General features: G+C 46.0%; 1 protein-coding gene across 3 annotated transcripts in view; it reads left to right on the top strand.

Annotated features, from left to right (window-relative positions):
- The window catches only part of PEBP4 (phosphatidylethanolamine binding protein 4), a 230,017-nt gene that overhangs the window by 104,852 nt on the left and 108,908 nt on the right, over positions 1 to 16,257 (top strand). The gene's annotated exons all lie outside the window — the stretch shown is intronic.

Here is a 16,257-nt window from a genome sequence, read left to right as displayed (position 1 = left end):
ACCCTGCCCCCCCCCACCAAAAAAAAGAATATAATAATCTAATAAGAGAGGCCAAAAGAAGCCCACACAGAACCAAATACGTAGCAAAATATGGGAAATGCCCCAACAAAGGAACAAGCGAAATGCTATTAGGGTTCAAAGAATGAGGATGTCTCCTCTGGTCCAAGGGGCTTCAAAGACATATTCGTAGATGAGATGAGGCTTGAGGAAGGAGGATTGTCTAAAGGCACAGAGGTGGGGAAGCAAGAGTCATATTGGAGATCAGAAGCATCCTCCATCTGCGTGGGCACATGTGTGGGTATGCCGGGGTCCCCTGGGCAGGCTGACTGACAGCTAGAGGTGCAGGGCCACAGATGGTAGGTTATAAAGTTCATATTTAAGTCCTAAGTCTGTAACGAGCTGTTCTTTAGAAAGATTATCGGGTAGCAAGGAGCTCGCAAGTGCCAGTTCTATATATCTTTCCAACTCTGCATCCACTGACCTTACATTGGTAGCTTGGACAGACCACGTGTGAATATCACCCATGGAAATGAACAAGCACTACAAGTCAGGGCCTGATTTTTCTTCTTCTTTTTTTTTTTTTTCCAGCGAGTCAGTTTACTAAAACACCACTAGCTTACTCCAATGGTAAGCAAGCATCCGGTGAGTAGGAAGGGAGCTTTTGAGGTTAGAAGGCCAGTTAGCATGCTATTGAAATAGAGGCAAGGGCTAGCACAGACCTCACTCAGGGGTGTCAGGAAGGACGGGAAAAGGTGAGGATGGATTCCAGAGAGACTGTGAACTCAGACAGCGATAAAAATTGGGCATGACTTTAAGAGGGAAGAGTCAAAAGATGATTCATACTTCGAATTTGACAAAATGGTAGTGCCATTCATAGAAATAGGCTAAGTCAGAGGAGGAACCAGTTAGGATGATGGATATGAATGCAGCTTGGGAGATAGAGATATTTGTCTGATTGCTAATTTCTTAAAGAAATGATGCACATCCTTTGTTGCTTAGGAGCTCGTTTTTTCTTTCTTTCTTTTCCACCCATTTCCTCTTCTCTCTCCCTTTCATGCAGTATGGATAATATCTTAATTCATCGTTTGACATGTAGTGATTTCTGCTGCCTGCTTGGCTGCAGATGAAGCTTTGAAATTTACATACGTTTCTCAGCTTTATTAAGACAAAAAAAAAAAAAAGTTGCAGTGGCCCAGGGGACAGAGCACAGGCTTTGAGGAGGGGACAGAGTACAGTGAGGATTTGAACTCACCACCCAGCTGGCCCACACCCCTTGGCACACAGCCAGAGCCATGTGAGGCAGGCGAGAGCATTGCTTCCCCAGCCATCTTGAGTGGGCAGATGCTCTAGAGGGACTGTCTTCCCCAGAGGACTGGGCAGCTCAGTGGCAGAAGGCACTTGATTCGGAGATGCTGGAACATGCTGCCAACAAGTACGTGTTTGTAGTATGGATATTGTAAATTGCACAAGTGTCCAGAGACCTAGGTGTGCAGGAATTTGCAACACACAAACAAATACCATATTGTTGTGAGTAGAAGTGAGCTCCAAATCTGTCCCTCTACCCTCTGAGCAGGGGTAAGAGAGTGGAATGTGGAGACGAGGGATACGATTTTGAATCCCGGAGAAGCCATTCACTTGTCTTGCCTTTGTTGATCACTTCACATATGCCAGGCATTATTCTGAGCCATGTATCAATCCACTGAATATGCGTGCAGCCTAAGAGAAAGGCACTGTGATTACCATCTCCATCTTATCCATAATGAACCTGAGGCCCAGAGAGTTGAGGCAACTTGCCCAAGGCTGCACAGCAACGGAGTAAGATTCACGTCTAAAGTACACTGCCTCAGGTGGACACCCTGATCCCTCTGAGCCTCGATTTTTCCATTTATAGACTCAGAGTCATAATGTCTGTTTAGCTGACTTTCCCTGCAGGGGCCCCTTTTCCTGAGCTTCACACTGTTGTGTTTACACGTGTGTCTCCCTCGGTAGCTGTGACCCACTCGAGGCAGGACATAGGATGGAGCCCCAGGGAGCTGAACTAGTGAAGAAACTGGGGCCTTTTGCCTGAAGAGCAGTTCATTGAGGGCCGTGACAACTGCCTTTGAATATCAAGGGGCTGCCGTGCACAGGCGGGACAGGGCTTGTTCTAATGTCATTCCTGAAGAGACAGTGAGTTTGAAGAAGGCATTTTGGGGCTCCAAGGGACATCACGCTTTCTAACAACCTGAGCTGTGCCAGGATGAGCAGCATTCCCAGGATAGTGGGGGACCCATTGCTGGGAAGCTGTGCAAGATGCTGGTTGGTTCTCGCCAGGTTTACCATAAAGGCAACATGACCCCTATTCCTTCCAGTGTTCCAGGATTCTGTAATAGTCCCATTCCCAGGTGAGCTTAGTCCCGGCTTAGGGGACCAGAGGGCTGCCTGTGAGATGCTGTCTCCATGTACACCAGTGTTCCCAGGCCACTTGTTTCTAGGCCTAACAGAGATGCCGGGGAGTTCAGTCTCTGGCTCCAGACAGCTGGAGACGGACCATTTGGAGGAGGTCTTCCGGCTGTCAAGGCCACTGCTACCCCTGAGACCTGTGGAGACAAATGCTGATGCCATTTGTTCACAGTAACAAAACCTGACCCACAAACATTGCTGCACAGTCTTAAAAATACTTCCATGCTCAGCCAGGCACAGTGGCTCACACCTGTAATCTCAGCACTGTGGGAAGCCGAGGCGGGCAGTTTATGAGGTCCAGAGATGGAGACCATCCTGGCCAACATGGTGAAACCCTGTCTTTACTAAAAATACAAAAATTAGCAGGACGTGGTGGTGCACACCTATAGTCCCAGCTACTTGGGAGGCTGAGGCAGAAGAATCACTTGAACCTGGGAGACGGAGGTTGATCACTTGAACCCGGGAGACGGAGGTTGCAGTGAGCTGAGATCGTGCCACTGCACTCTGGCAACAGAGCGAGACTCTGTCTCAAAAAAAAAAAAAAACTTCCACGCTTTTAACTCATTTTATTTTTAGAATAACCCTGCTGTGTGAGACAGGTATTATTGCCATTTTGCAGATCAGTAAACTACACCTTGGTGAGAGTCAATACCTCCCTAAGTCACAGCCTGCATGTAGAACAACGGGGGCTGGAATCCCTGTCCCCAGCATTTACTGACCTCCTCGCATAACCTCTTCACAACAGCTAGGTTGTCGTTCTGAAGACCTGCCTCTGGCACCCACTTGTCAGAAGTGACCTAAGTGTTAACAGGAATGTGTTTGGGTACAAGGGAGAAAAATCCCTATCATAGGAGGCTGAGGGCTTGTTTGTTTCATGCAACAAGAAGTCTAGGGGCTGAATCCTGAGCTGATTCAGCCTCAAGGGCTGGGCTCTTTCCATCTTTTTGCTTAATCATCATTAGCACACAGGCCTTCAACCACGCACTTGTCCCCTCTCAGTCACAGGATAGCTGCAACATACCAACATCACATTGACATTCCAGGCAGGGAGAAGGAAATGGGTGAAGGGACAAATGACACCAAGGATTTTCTTCTCCAAGTGAGACTTTGCCTTTTATTCAGGAAAAGACCCCTCCCTAGGGATTTTCTGCTACATCTTCTGGGCCAGAGTACGGCTGCCTCTCAGTGCCATAGAGGCTGGAAAATCCAGTGTTTTAGCTTCCCAGCCTCTAGAATAGAGGCAAGCAAGGGAGGAGGGCCCCGATCTACAGCAACTACACTATACCTCTTTCTGAATGTGTCAGAGCATACCGTGAGCCCCAGCTCCCGGGTGGAGGTGCCTCTGTCCACACAGCCCAGGATGTCTTTGTCTACAGCTATGGAAAAGAAGGCTGGCTGCTGGACATGAGCCTGAAATTCGAACCCATCCTTGGGGATGAAAGGCTTTCAGCTTCAGGGGCAGCACCCGGCTTGCATCCTGGCGAGCCCATCAGCCCTGGCGAGGAGCAGCTGTTACACTCAACCTCCCCCAGGAAGAAGGCTCTTAACTAGATTTCCCATACAGAACTTGGTGGGGGAGGCTCAAACACAACCAGCCCACTATGGGCTAAATTTGTATGGCAACCAACATCATCACGAATAGTGGGAGCGCAGGGCAACTTGTGTTTGTGACTTCAGCTTCTCAATTGGGTGCTCCAGCCCCTTCCTCTCCAGGACCCAGGATACAAGGGTCCCCAGCCGAGGTCAGGGGAAGACTGCCCTCTTTATGAAGAAGGCAGTGGTCTTCTAACGAACTGATCTGAGCTCACTGATGAGGAGGGGAGAAATCTGGGTTGTTGTCAGTGATAGATCTGGCCATGGACTTTGGGGAATTCCACTTTAGGGTTGTCATTCTTGCCCTTAACGCTACATTAGATCAACTGGAAATCTTATAAGTCAGCAGCAACACCTGGACCCCATTCCACACTCCTTCAATCAGTCAAAGCCTCCACCCAGTGGGGCCCCCCCTTGGTAGCTTGAAGAGTTCCCCTGGTGATTCTCATGTTCCGGCAGGGGTAAGACCACTGCCTTGGAGAAAATGGCGCTCCGCTCATCATGGCCGTGAACCTTAACCTAGCCAGGTCAGCTCAGTCTCCCATCCAAGGACAAGAGAGTGCTGGAGACAATAACCCATATTCAAAGTCATCTCAGAGCCTATAATCCCAGCACTTTGAGAGGCCGAGGTGGGCGGATCACTTGAGGTCAGGAGTTCAAGACTAGGTTGGCCAACATGGTGAAACCCTATCTCTACCACAAATATAAAAATTAGCTGGGCATGCTGGCGTGCACCTGTAATCCCAGCTACTCAGGAGACCGAGACAGAAGAATCGCTTGAACCCAGGAGGCGGAGGTTATAGTGAGCTGAGATCGTACCGCTGCCTTCCAGCCTGGGTGACAGAACAAGACTCCATCTCAAAAAAAAACCATACCAGAAAGAGGGACCATGCCATGCTAGACAGCCCCCAGGTTTCTGTAGGCTCCAGACAGGCTCGATGGGTATCTGAGCCTTAAGGAGTCAAGGGCCCTGTTTTAAAACATACCGGGAATTTCTTCTAATTGGGCACGGTAAGACGCACAGAAAGACATGATGGGAATGAAGGAAGCTTATACTCACAGATCTCTAGAAACAGGAGGCACAGCACACCACACGGGGCTGCATGGGGAAGCTCTGGGGTCGATTAGGAGGCAGAGGGAATGAAGGGGAAGTGTGGGTGAGAAACTTTATTGTGGATTTTGCCGGAAGGAATGGATGATACAGGGTAAGCAGTGTCGACAGGTTTAGGATTGGCTGATCTGAATAATTCTGCCGGACTCTGGGGCACAGGGGCAGCGTGTCTGGCCATGGGATGATTGGGACTGGCGACAGTGACTCAGCCTGATAAAGGAGAGAGGTGAAGGTGGGAGCTCTGGGTGGGTGGCTGGCATTTGAAGAATGTGCTCTGGGGTGGGTGTCTGCTATCTCTAGGAATTAGTTAGCCCTGGGAAGGGCAGACTCTCCAGGTCACCAAGGCTCCAGGTGTCACAGCGTCAGAAAATACAGAAAATAAAAATGGTCCCAGCTTGCCAGGACTTCTAGGACTCAGGACTGTCTCAGTGTCTGCTGAAATCTGATCGCATTCTATCCTAAGAATACTTCTCATCCCTCCTCTTGGGGAAAGGCAGACACACAAAGGCTCCCCAATAGCAAGGCAGGAGAGGGCCTTAGAGACTTTATCTCTGCGTCAGGAAAGCCCCTCTCCCTGAGCATCTTAGTGCAGGTTGCTATAACAAAAATACCATAGACTGGGTGGCTTAAACAACACACAGTTATTCTCACAGTTCTAGGGGCTGGGAAGTCCAAGACCAATGTGCCAGCAGATTCAGTGTCTGACAAGGGCCTGCTTCCTGCTTTGTAGTCAGCCGTCTCATTGTGTGTGCGCTTGGCAGAGGGAGAGAGAGAGAGAGAAGCAAGTTCTCTAGAATCTCTTATGAAGGCACCCATCCCATCACAAGGGCTCCACCCTCATCACTTCCTCCCAGAGGCCCCATGTCCAAATACCATCACCTTGGGAGGTAGAGCTTCCACATATGCATTTTTGGAGTTGCAAACATGCAGCCCCATCAGCATTGCTGCACTGCAGAGGGTGTGGCACGCTGGTCTTCCTCCAGGAATGACCACTCTTTGCCATGGTGACCCCTCCCTCACACGAATTGGCCTGCTAGCCCCCGCTGGCCTTTACTGTGTTCATTCTTATCCACCCTCACCACATCACATGCAGCAATTCTCTCTGTACAATCCAGCCCTGATCATGTCACTCCTACTCGTCCCCTGCCCCTGCCCCCTGCATTTACAAACCTCCCCTGGCACATACTCATCTGCCGTCCTCAATCTTGCTGGGCTCATCTGCTGCTGCTCCACTTCACCTCTTGGCCTTGTGAACTCCACCCTCCAGACACACAACACAACTTGCTGCTCCCTGCCTGTGGATGTGCTGCTTCCTTTGCCTGGCATGGCCTTCCCTCCTGGGCATACTCCAGCCCAGTGGTAGCATCCTCTGCAGGGCTTTACTTGGTCATCCTGAGCAGGATTCATCACTTCCTTAGGTTTGCTTTTCCAGTGCTAGGTATATGCCTGGTTATAGCACAGAGGGTCCTTGGACCTTCTGCACACATATCCACCTCCCCCTGTAGGTTAATATGTCCTCAAAGGCAAAGGCTATGCCTCTGTCATCTCTTAACCCAAGCCCCTAGCATGGTGCTTAGTACATGAAAAGGGCTCAGTCAATGCTTGCGGAATGAATGAATGAATGAATGAATGAATGAATGAACGAACAATGGAACTATCTGGGCCAGGCACAATATATATTTCATTTATTTGTTCAGAATATGTATTGAGTGTCTACTGTGTGCAGACACTGTGCTCTACTGGGAATATAATGGCAAGCAGAAATAGACACCATCCCTACTTTCAAGGGGGTCATACTCCTGTGGGGGACACTGACATTAATCAGAAACTATGCTTATCAATATATGATTGATTATAAACTGAAATGAGCATCAGAAGGAAAGAAATGCAAGGATGATTGACAAAGGAATGTAACCTAGAATGGGGCTCAAGAACACTTCTGCAGAGAAATGACCTTGAACTGAGTTCTGAAGTATGAATGAAAGTCAGCTAGTTCCAGGGTTGGAGTATCCTAGACATAGAGAAAACATATGCAAAGGCGATGAGTGGGGAGGGAGCAGGGTGAACCCTGGAAGTAGGAAGGCCCGTGAAACCGGAATACAGACTGCAGGAGAATGTGTGCAAGATGACAAGGCCAGTGGGCTGGTTGCAGGGCCAGAGTGTACAGTGCCTGAGAGAACACATTAAGGATCCAAGGGAAGCCAGAGAAGGATTTTAAGCAGCAGGATCACATGATCTATTTGTGTTTAAAAAAAAATAGTCTGGATCAGGGTAGAAAATTGCTTAGGGTTTCAAAGAGACCAGTCAGGAGGCTATTCCAGCAGACAAGACAAAAGATGATGGCTGATGTGGTGGTAGTGATGATGGGGGAAATGGGTGGATCCGAGAGCCGTTTGGGAGGCTGAACTGATAAGAATTGATGGCGAATGGAAACAGTAGGAAAAGAGGGAGGAGCATGGCAAAGATGGTGCCCTGGTTTCTGGTTTGCATTTCCAGATGGAGGGTGCCTTTATTTGCCAAGAAAGGAAACTCTGGAAGACCAGACAGTGTTTTTGGACATGATGAGTGTGAGGTGCCCTGAAATCCCAAAGGAAGGTAGGAAGTGGGTCACTGGACATAGGGTCTGGATCTCAGGGGAGCGCCCTGGCTTAGAGAAATAAACGTGGCTGTGGGTGGATGTTCCTGAGAAGGAGGTTAGGGTGATGAAAGAAGACAGCCTAGGACCCAGCAGTGGGGAAAACAAGGCTGGAGGAAGAAGAATGGGATGGAAACATGGAAGTCATGGGAAAATGATATTGCTATAAAGAAGGGGTGGACTGCCCTGTCAGCTGCAGCTGAGACACCAAGTGTGATGAGAATTGAAAGCATCCCTTGGATTTGGTGACATGGACGTGGTGATCTTAGCAAGGGCTGCAGCAGAAGCAATGGGGGCAGACTGGATTAAAGAATTGGTGGGAAGTAAGGAAACAGAGGCTGAGGGTGTTGACAGTTCTTGCGTGGAGTTTGCCTGTGTAGGGAGGAGACAAGGATAGGGGAATAGCAGGGGAGGATACGGGCCAAGGAAGATGTCTTTAAAGATGAAAGAGACTTGGTCATGTTTTAATGATGAGGAGGAGAAGGAGGATGGAATATTCAAGGAGAGAAGGTATTGCTGATGATGGGAAGAGGATCCAAAGCATGACAGAGGACGCAATCTCATCCTTCTTGGGGCTCGAGCCACTCAGCTTTTCTAAGACAGTGGGGGGGAGAAGGAGAGGTGGGGGGCAGATGCACTGGGGGTTGCAAGCCTTGAAGCAGACCTTGAAGGACTTACTGTTTGATGACTTCAGCTTCCTCTGGTAAGTCATCAATAAGAATGTTATCTGCTAAGACAGGGGTCGGGGAGTTAGGGGAGTTTGGAGGTTAGAGATTTAGGGATATTGGAGGCTTGAAATACTGGAAAGTCATGACTAACAGTGGAAGGGCAAGTTGACCAGAGAAATCCATAGTGGCCCTCAGGACCTGTAATAAAGCTGGTAGCCAAAAATATAGGGTGGGGCCAATCTCTTCTGTGATATGACTTTGTCCTGAAGCACTCACTCCTCAGGTCACACATAGAAGTAAAGGAAAGCTGGGTTTACCCAGCTTTGGGGTTTTGTCAAGAAGATGTTCATATGACAGAGGACAAGGAGATTCAGGTTCTGGCCATTTAAGCTGACTGAGACACAAATGAAGAAAATCACTGTCATGCAAAATCATCAGCTCCCACTGATGGGCTTTGAGAAAGGAGTTATCAGTTGCCTGAAGGTCCAGACTGAGGTTGAAGTCTACTTCCAGTAGACATAGTCGAAGAAGCAAGTTGGAAAGAGAGGGGAGTGTGGCCAAAATTAGTGAGTTTTGGAGGTGGAGCAGTTTAGGGGATGACAAGGAGCTTCAGTATGTGGCTGTAGAAGTTGATGGTTGAGACAGAGAGGGAAAGACTGCCCAAGATGAAAAGACCCAGAAACCAGAGTCCATGGTGTTGGGTGGGTGTTCCACATGTTTGCTGGAGTCACCAGGATAAAAGCAGGACTTAAGGACAAGAAGGAGACTGGGAGCTGGTTTCATTATCTCTGGTAAATGTAGCAACCATGATGTCGTAGGTGACAGCAACCAAGACAGAAAGAGGATGTATTCAACTAATGGCCTGGGCCACAGAGAAGGCAACAGGGAGGTATGGTGTCTACGCAACCTCCTGACCCTGGGGTTTATGGGGTGTGAGAGAATACTTAGCACAAGAGAGCAGCGAGGGGAAGGGGCCCTTCAGGGAAAAGCCAGAAAAACTTGAGGAGATAGAGAGCAATTGTTGCGGGGAGAGGATGGAGGGGAGATGGTGTTATCAGTAGCAGTTGCAGAACAAAGCATGGAAGGGTTGGAGGTAGAGGAGGAAAATAGGACTGGCTCAGAGACAAAGAAGAAAACATTTCAGGCACAACGACATGGTTGAGGACCGACGGCTGGGAAGGCAGGGGTGGGAAAGGCTCTGACTAAAGAAAACCCACTGGGAGGCAGACTGTTGGGGCTCCGCAGTGTCTTTGAAGGTGGTCAGTGGGGCGATGAATAGAGGCCATGGCTCCCTGGGCCTGGAGGAGTCGGTGTCAGTGGGTGCCCCTGCTCACCTGGGTTGCAGTGGCAGTGTGAGGTACCGGCTATCTTTGAGGCTGGCATTCCCAGTGGGAGTAATCTGTGTCACGGTGAGTTACAGTAAGTGACAACCCCATGTACAGATGGGGATTGAGGCCAGAAACTAGAAGTTCAAGTATGAGGCAAGTCCAGCCGTGACAGCTGATCAGAGCAGAGTTTCAACTGGATAGCCCATCCCCCATCTATGGAACTATTTCCTGCCATCTTGCTTTCCACTCACCCTGCTGCCTCCATGTTCCCTAACTCCCAGTTGGAACACACCTATTAAAATTATTTCTGGATAAATAATCCTATTTTAAAAGGTAAATAATCCAATTTTTACATGGGCAGAAAACTGACATAGACATTTCAGCAAAGATATACAAATAGTCAGTAAGGACATGAAAAGAAGTTCAACATCACTAGTCTTTAGGGAAATACAAATTAAAAACATAAGATACCAGTTTACACCTACTAGCATGGCCACAATCAAAAGACAGACAATTATAAATGTTGCCAAGGATGTGGAGGAACTAGAACATTCGTACCCTGCTGGTGGGATTGTAAAATGGTGCAACCACTTTGAAAAAGTTTGGTCGTTTCTTAAAATGTTAAACATAAATTTACAATATGACCCAGCAATTCCACTCTAGACATCTAACCAAGAGAATTGAAAACAAATGTTTTCACAGAGATTTATAGCAAATGTTCACAGCATCATCATTCATAATAACTAAAGTGTTTAACCCAAATATCCATCAATTAAATAAACAAGTGTGGTCTCTCTCCATACAATGAAATATTATTCAACAATAAAAAGGAATGAAGTACTGATACATGTACAACATGGATGAATAAAATATGCTAGCACAAAAGACACATATTATGATTCCATTTATATGAAATGTCCAGGAAAGGCAAAAAGGAGATTACAGAAAGTAGATTCATGGCTGCCTTGAGCTGGGGGAGGGAATAGGGAATGACAGCACACATGGATACAAGGTTTCTTTCTGGGGTGATAAAAATGTTCTAAATTCAGATTATGGTGATAGCTGCACAACTTTGTAAATTTTCTTTTCTTTTCTTTTTTGCTGCCTCCATCTTCCCGTCACCTATATCTGGCATTTCTCCCCATGTTATCCCTCCCCAACCTCCTTGCCCCGTGCTGTCCCTCCCCAACAGACCCCAGTGTGTGATGCTCCCCTCCGTGTGTCCATGTGTTCTCATTGTTCAACACCTGTGAGAACATGTGCTGTTTGATTTTTCTGTTCTTATGTTAGTTTGCTGAGAATGATCGTTTCCAGATTCATCCATGTCCCTACAAAGAACACGATCTTGTCGTTTTTGATGGCTTCATAGTATTCCATGGTATATATGTGCCATATTTTCCTTGTCCAGTCTATCATCAGTGGGCATTTGGGTTGGTTCCAGGTCTTTGCTATTGTAAACAGTGCCACAATGAACATTTGTGTGCATATGTCTTTATAATAGAATGATTTATAATCCTTTGGACATATACCCAGTAATGGGATTGCTGGGTCAAATGGAATTTCTATTTCTAGGTCCTTGAGGAATCGCCACACTGCCTTCCACAATGGTTGAACTAATTTACACTCCCACCAACAGTGTAAAAGTGTTCCTATTTCTCTACTTCCTCTCCAGCATCTGTTGTCTCCAGATTTTTTAATGATTGCCATTCTAACTGGCATGAGATGGTATCTCACTGTGGTTTTGATTTGCGTTTCTCTAATGACCAGTGATGATGAGCATTTTTTCATATGTTTGTTGGCCTCATGTATGTCTTCTTTTGAAAAGTGTCCATTCATGTCCTTCGTCAACTAAGTGATGAGGTTTATTGTATGTAAACTATGCCTCTGTGTAGCTGTTTTTTTAAAAATTCATCTGGGCAAATCCAGATCTAATTCTGCTTCAGTGTCATCATCATTGTCCCAAAGTACTGTGATTTGTTAATGTGGCTTCCTGCACCTTGCTCATGCCCTGCTCCGTAGCACCCAGCGTCCTATTCCAGCAGTTGCCCTTGCCCCAAATGACCTTCAAAAGTGGAATGAGGATTTCCTGAGCTCTTGCTGCAAAGGACAAGGCCATCCCTCTTTGCCTCTCAGCATCAGTGAAAGAGAACTAGAGACTGATGTCTCCAGGATAACAATAATACACCTCCAAAATATTGTGTGACTGCTGCGTGTTCCACATTATTTTATAATATTGGTTTATGTTTAGCAGTAATGTGTATTCACACAGCTTTAAAAATCAGTATGATAGAACACACATATAGATGTCTCTATTTCATTTACCCATATCAATACCACCACCCACAGCCTCTGTTAGTTTTTTAAGCACTTTTCTGGAGTTTGCTTATGTAAATACAAGCAAATGTGAAGAAATATCTTATTTTCTCCTTCTTATATAAAAATAAAGTAATAGATATGCTGTTCTGTACCTTGCTTTTTACACTAAGTTATCTTGGAGACCTTTTCATATCAGATCTTAGAGATCTTCATTGTTTTTTACAGTTAGGAAGTTTTCCACTATTAGTACATATCATTGTTTATTAATCAATCCCCAGCTAATGGACACTTGAGTTATTTCCAATTTTGAGTTATGTCTGACTGTGACAGACAGGGCTGAAATGAATAACCTTATATCCAAGTCATTTCATAAGTGTGCAGATATCTTCAGTTGGAAAAATCGCAGAAATGGGATCACTGTGTCAAAAGGCGTGGACTGGGAGCGATGGCTCACACCTGTAATCCGAGCACTTTAGGAGGCTGAGGTAGGTGGATCATGAGGTCAAGAGGTCAAGACCATCCTGGCCAACATGGTGAAACCCCGCCTCTACTAAAAATACAAAAATTAGCTGGGTGTGGTGGTGCACACCTGCAGATCCACCTACTCGGGAGGCTGAGGCAGGAGAATTGCTTGAACCTGGGAGGCGGAGGTTTCAGTGAGCCGAAAGTAAGCCACTGCACTTGAGCCTGAGCAACAGAGTGAGACTTTGTCTCAAAAAAAAAAAAAAAAAAAAAAGCACGTCACCCATATTGTGCATTCCTACAGCAATGCATGCAGCCTCAGTTTCCCTGCAGCCTTGCCAGCAGAGCGTGCTGTCAGGCTTTGAGATGTGCAATGTCTTTGGAAAGTACTTAGATTTCATCCTGCCTTCTTCAAGTGGGATTACTTTCTTTTTATTGTATTTTATTGTGGTGAGAATGCTTACCTTGAGATCTACTCAAAAGACTTTTGAGTGTACAATACGATATTGTTAAGTGGAGACACAATATTGTACACCAAGCTTTCTACAACTTCTCTCATGACTGAAAGGCTATACTCATCAATTAGCAACTCCCCATGTCCCCCTGACCCCACGCCATCCTTGGCAACCACTGTTCCTCTCTGCTTCTGTAAGTTTGACTCTTTTAGATACATCACGTAAGTGGAATCACACAGTGTTTGTCCTTCGGTGACGGGCTTGTTTCACTTAGCATAATGACCTCAAGGTTTATCCATGGTACCGCTAACTGCAGTTATTTCCTTCCTTGTTAAAGCTGAATCGTGTTCCTTTTATGGATATACTACATTTTCTTCATCCACTCGTCTGTTGATAGACATCTTGTTGTTTCCTCACCCTGACTACTACAAATAGTGCTGCAGTGACTCCCGGATTTCTGTCCCCTAAAGTGTGATCGCTGGATCATATAAGCAGTCTTACTTTTACAGTGTGTCTCGATAGCTCAGAATCCACCAAATGGATGTTAGAATCCGAGAGAAAGTAGATGACCTGGCTCAGCACCCTTATCTTTTAGGAGCAAGCCAGCAAAGAGAAGGACTTAGCTAAGAACCACAACCCACGGTGTAATAAGCATTCATGGGTACGTATTAAAGGCTGGCATTTTACTAGGTCTATATCCCTGCAGAAGTATAAAGCAGTCTCTATCCTAGGCCAGAAAACATGTGGCATGTGGCATGTACAAAATTCCCTAAATTCACTTCCCTTGTTGGAAGCGTTGATGGCACATTCCTCTGTCCTGGCTACGCTTAGGGGATGGGCTGCCATGGTCAGAAATTAGTTTCACCTGCCAGAAGGAAGACTTGGTGATCTCCTGCCAACACCACTCTATCCTGTCAGCTCCAGAAGCAGGTGGGGACCTGGGTTCAACTTCAAGGAGTGTGGTTAAGGGCTAAGCCCTAGAATAGGGCTTTCTCTGGTGAACAACCACTCCCTTGCCACCTCTGACAAACATTTGCTAAGGAACTTCTGTTGAATGCTTTGAGGGTCATGAAATGTCTGGGACCCAGCTCCCTAACTGCATTGAGAGATCTGCAAGACCACCATAGAAATCTTTGAAAACGTCTCCTATGGGGCTGCTTAGCAAAGAGGGGATCTAGGGCAAACCTCAGGTTATGACTACCTTCAAGAGTGCCCTGCAATGCAGACTCACCCTACAACAGGTGTCCCCAACCCCTAATACAGGTCCATTGCCTGTTAGGAACTGGGCCGCACAGCAGGAGGTACATGATGGGCCAGTGAGGGCAGCTTCAACCATATTTACAGCCACTCCCCATCACTTGCATTACCGCCTGGCTCCGCCTCCTGTCAGTTCGGCTGTGGCATTAGATTCTAATAGGAGCACAAACCCTATTGTGAACAGCAAATGCAAGAAATCTAGGTTGCAGTGCTCCTCATGAGAATCTAATGCCTGATGATCTGTCACTGTCTCTCATCACCCCTACATGGGACCCTTTAGTTACAGGAAAACAAACTCAGGGCTCCCACTGATTCTACTGTATAGTGAGTTTATAATTATTTCATTATTAGAATGTAATCATAATAAAAATAAAGTGTACAATAAATGTAATGTACTTGAATCATCCTGAAACCACCCCCTCGATCCCCATCCGTGGAAAAATTGTCTTCCATGAAACCACTTCCTGGTGCCAAAAAGGTTGGAGGGGCTGCCCTAAAGAATCAGGCAGCAGTGTAGAGGTAGGGACAGGAGACACCACAGGAAACGGCGGGTGGGGAGGGAGAGCAGCCTGCTGCTGAGACTTCCCCTGACTATTGTTTGAACAGGAGACATTGAGGGTTCTGGGACTTCTCACCGTGACTTTGTTTCCTTGAATGCACATCTTTTTGTCTAAGTATAAAAGCAATGCTTTCCAAAAGAAGACATACATGAGGCCAACAAACATATGAAAAAATGCTCATCATCACTGGTCATTAGAGAAACGCAAATCAAAACTACATTGAGGTAGCATCTCACGCCAGTTAGAATGGCGATCATTAAAAAATCTGGAGACAACAGATGCTGGAGAGGAAGTAGAGAAATAGGAACACTTTTACACTGTTGGTGGGAGTGTAAATTAGTTCAACCATTGTGGAAGGCAGTGTGGCGATTCCTCAAGGACCTATAAATAGAAATTCCATTTGACCCAGCCATCCCATTACTGGGCATATATCCAAAGGATTATAAATCGTTCTACTATAAGGACACATGCACACGAATGTTCATTGCAGCACTGTTTACAATAGCAAAGACGTGGAACCAACCCAAATGCCCATCGATGATAGACTGGACAAGGAAAATGTGGTACATATACACCATGGAATATTATGCAGCCATCAAAAACGATGAGTTCGTGTCCTTTGTGGGGACATGGATGAACCTGGAAACCATCATTCTCAGCAAACTGACACAAGAGCAGAAAATCAAACACCGCATGTTCTCACTCATAGGTGGGTATTGAACAATGAGAACACATGGACACAGGGAGGGGAGCACTACACACTGGGGTCTGTTGGGGGAAAATGGGGGAGGGATTGGGGAGTGAGGAGGTGGGGAGAGATAGCATGGGGAGAAATGCCAGATATAGGGGAAGGGGAGGAAGGCAGCAAATCACACTGCCATGTGTGTTCCTATGCAACAATCTTGCATGTTCTTCACATGTACCCCAAAACCTAAAATGCAATAAAAAAAATAAATAAAAGCAATGCATTTTATTGCAGAAACTTTGGGAAGTACAGAAAAGCACAAAGAAGAAAATAAAGCTCGTAATTATTCCATCATTTAGAGATCATTGCCCAGCTTTTAAACTCCCTATTTTTCTAGTTTTCTTTCCATAGAATTATATACATGTGTGTGACAAGTGGTTTTGGTCTTCTGTCCTTTTTTTTTTTTTTTTTTTAAAAAAAGGGGGATTATAGGATTCATAGGATTTGGGGATCTACCCATTGTTTCTACATACCTTAAAAACTCTGAGATGTACATTAAAACTTTTGTTAATTTTATGAGCAAAGATTGGATCTTATTTTATTTTTTGCGTATCTTTTATTACTAGTAAATGTGAACACTTGTTCGTATGGTTGTTGATCATTTGTATTTCTTATGAGTTACCAATTCATGTTGTTCATTCATTTTTCTATTGACTTATTAGTCTTTTTCTTATGGAGGTAAAGA

Source organism: Sapajus apella, unplaced genomic scaffold, assembly GCF_009761245.1.
Source record: "Sapajus apella isolate SASKATOON/1434 unplaced genomic scaffold, GSC_monkey_1.0 scaffold21, whole genome shotgun sequence".
Lineage (NCBI taxonomy): Eukaryota > Metazoa > Chordata > Mammalia > Primates > Cebidae > Sapajus > Sapajus apella.
This window is presented reverse-complemented; position numbering and strand designations above follow the sequence as displayed.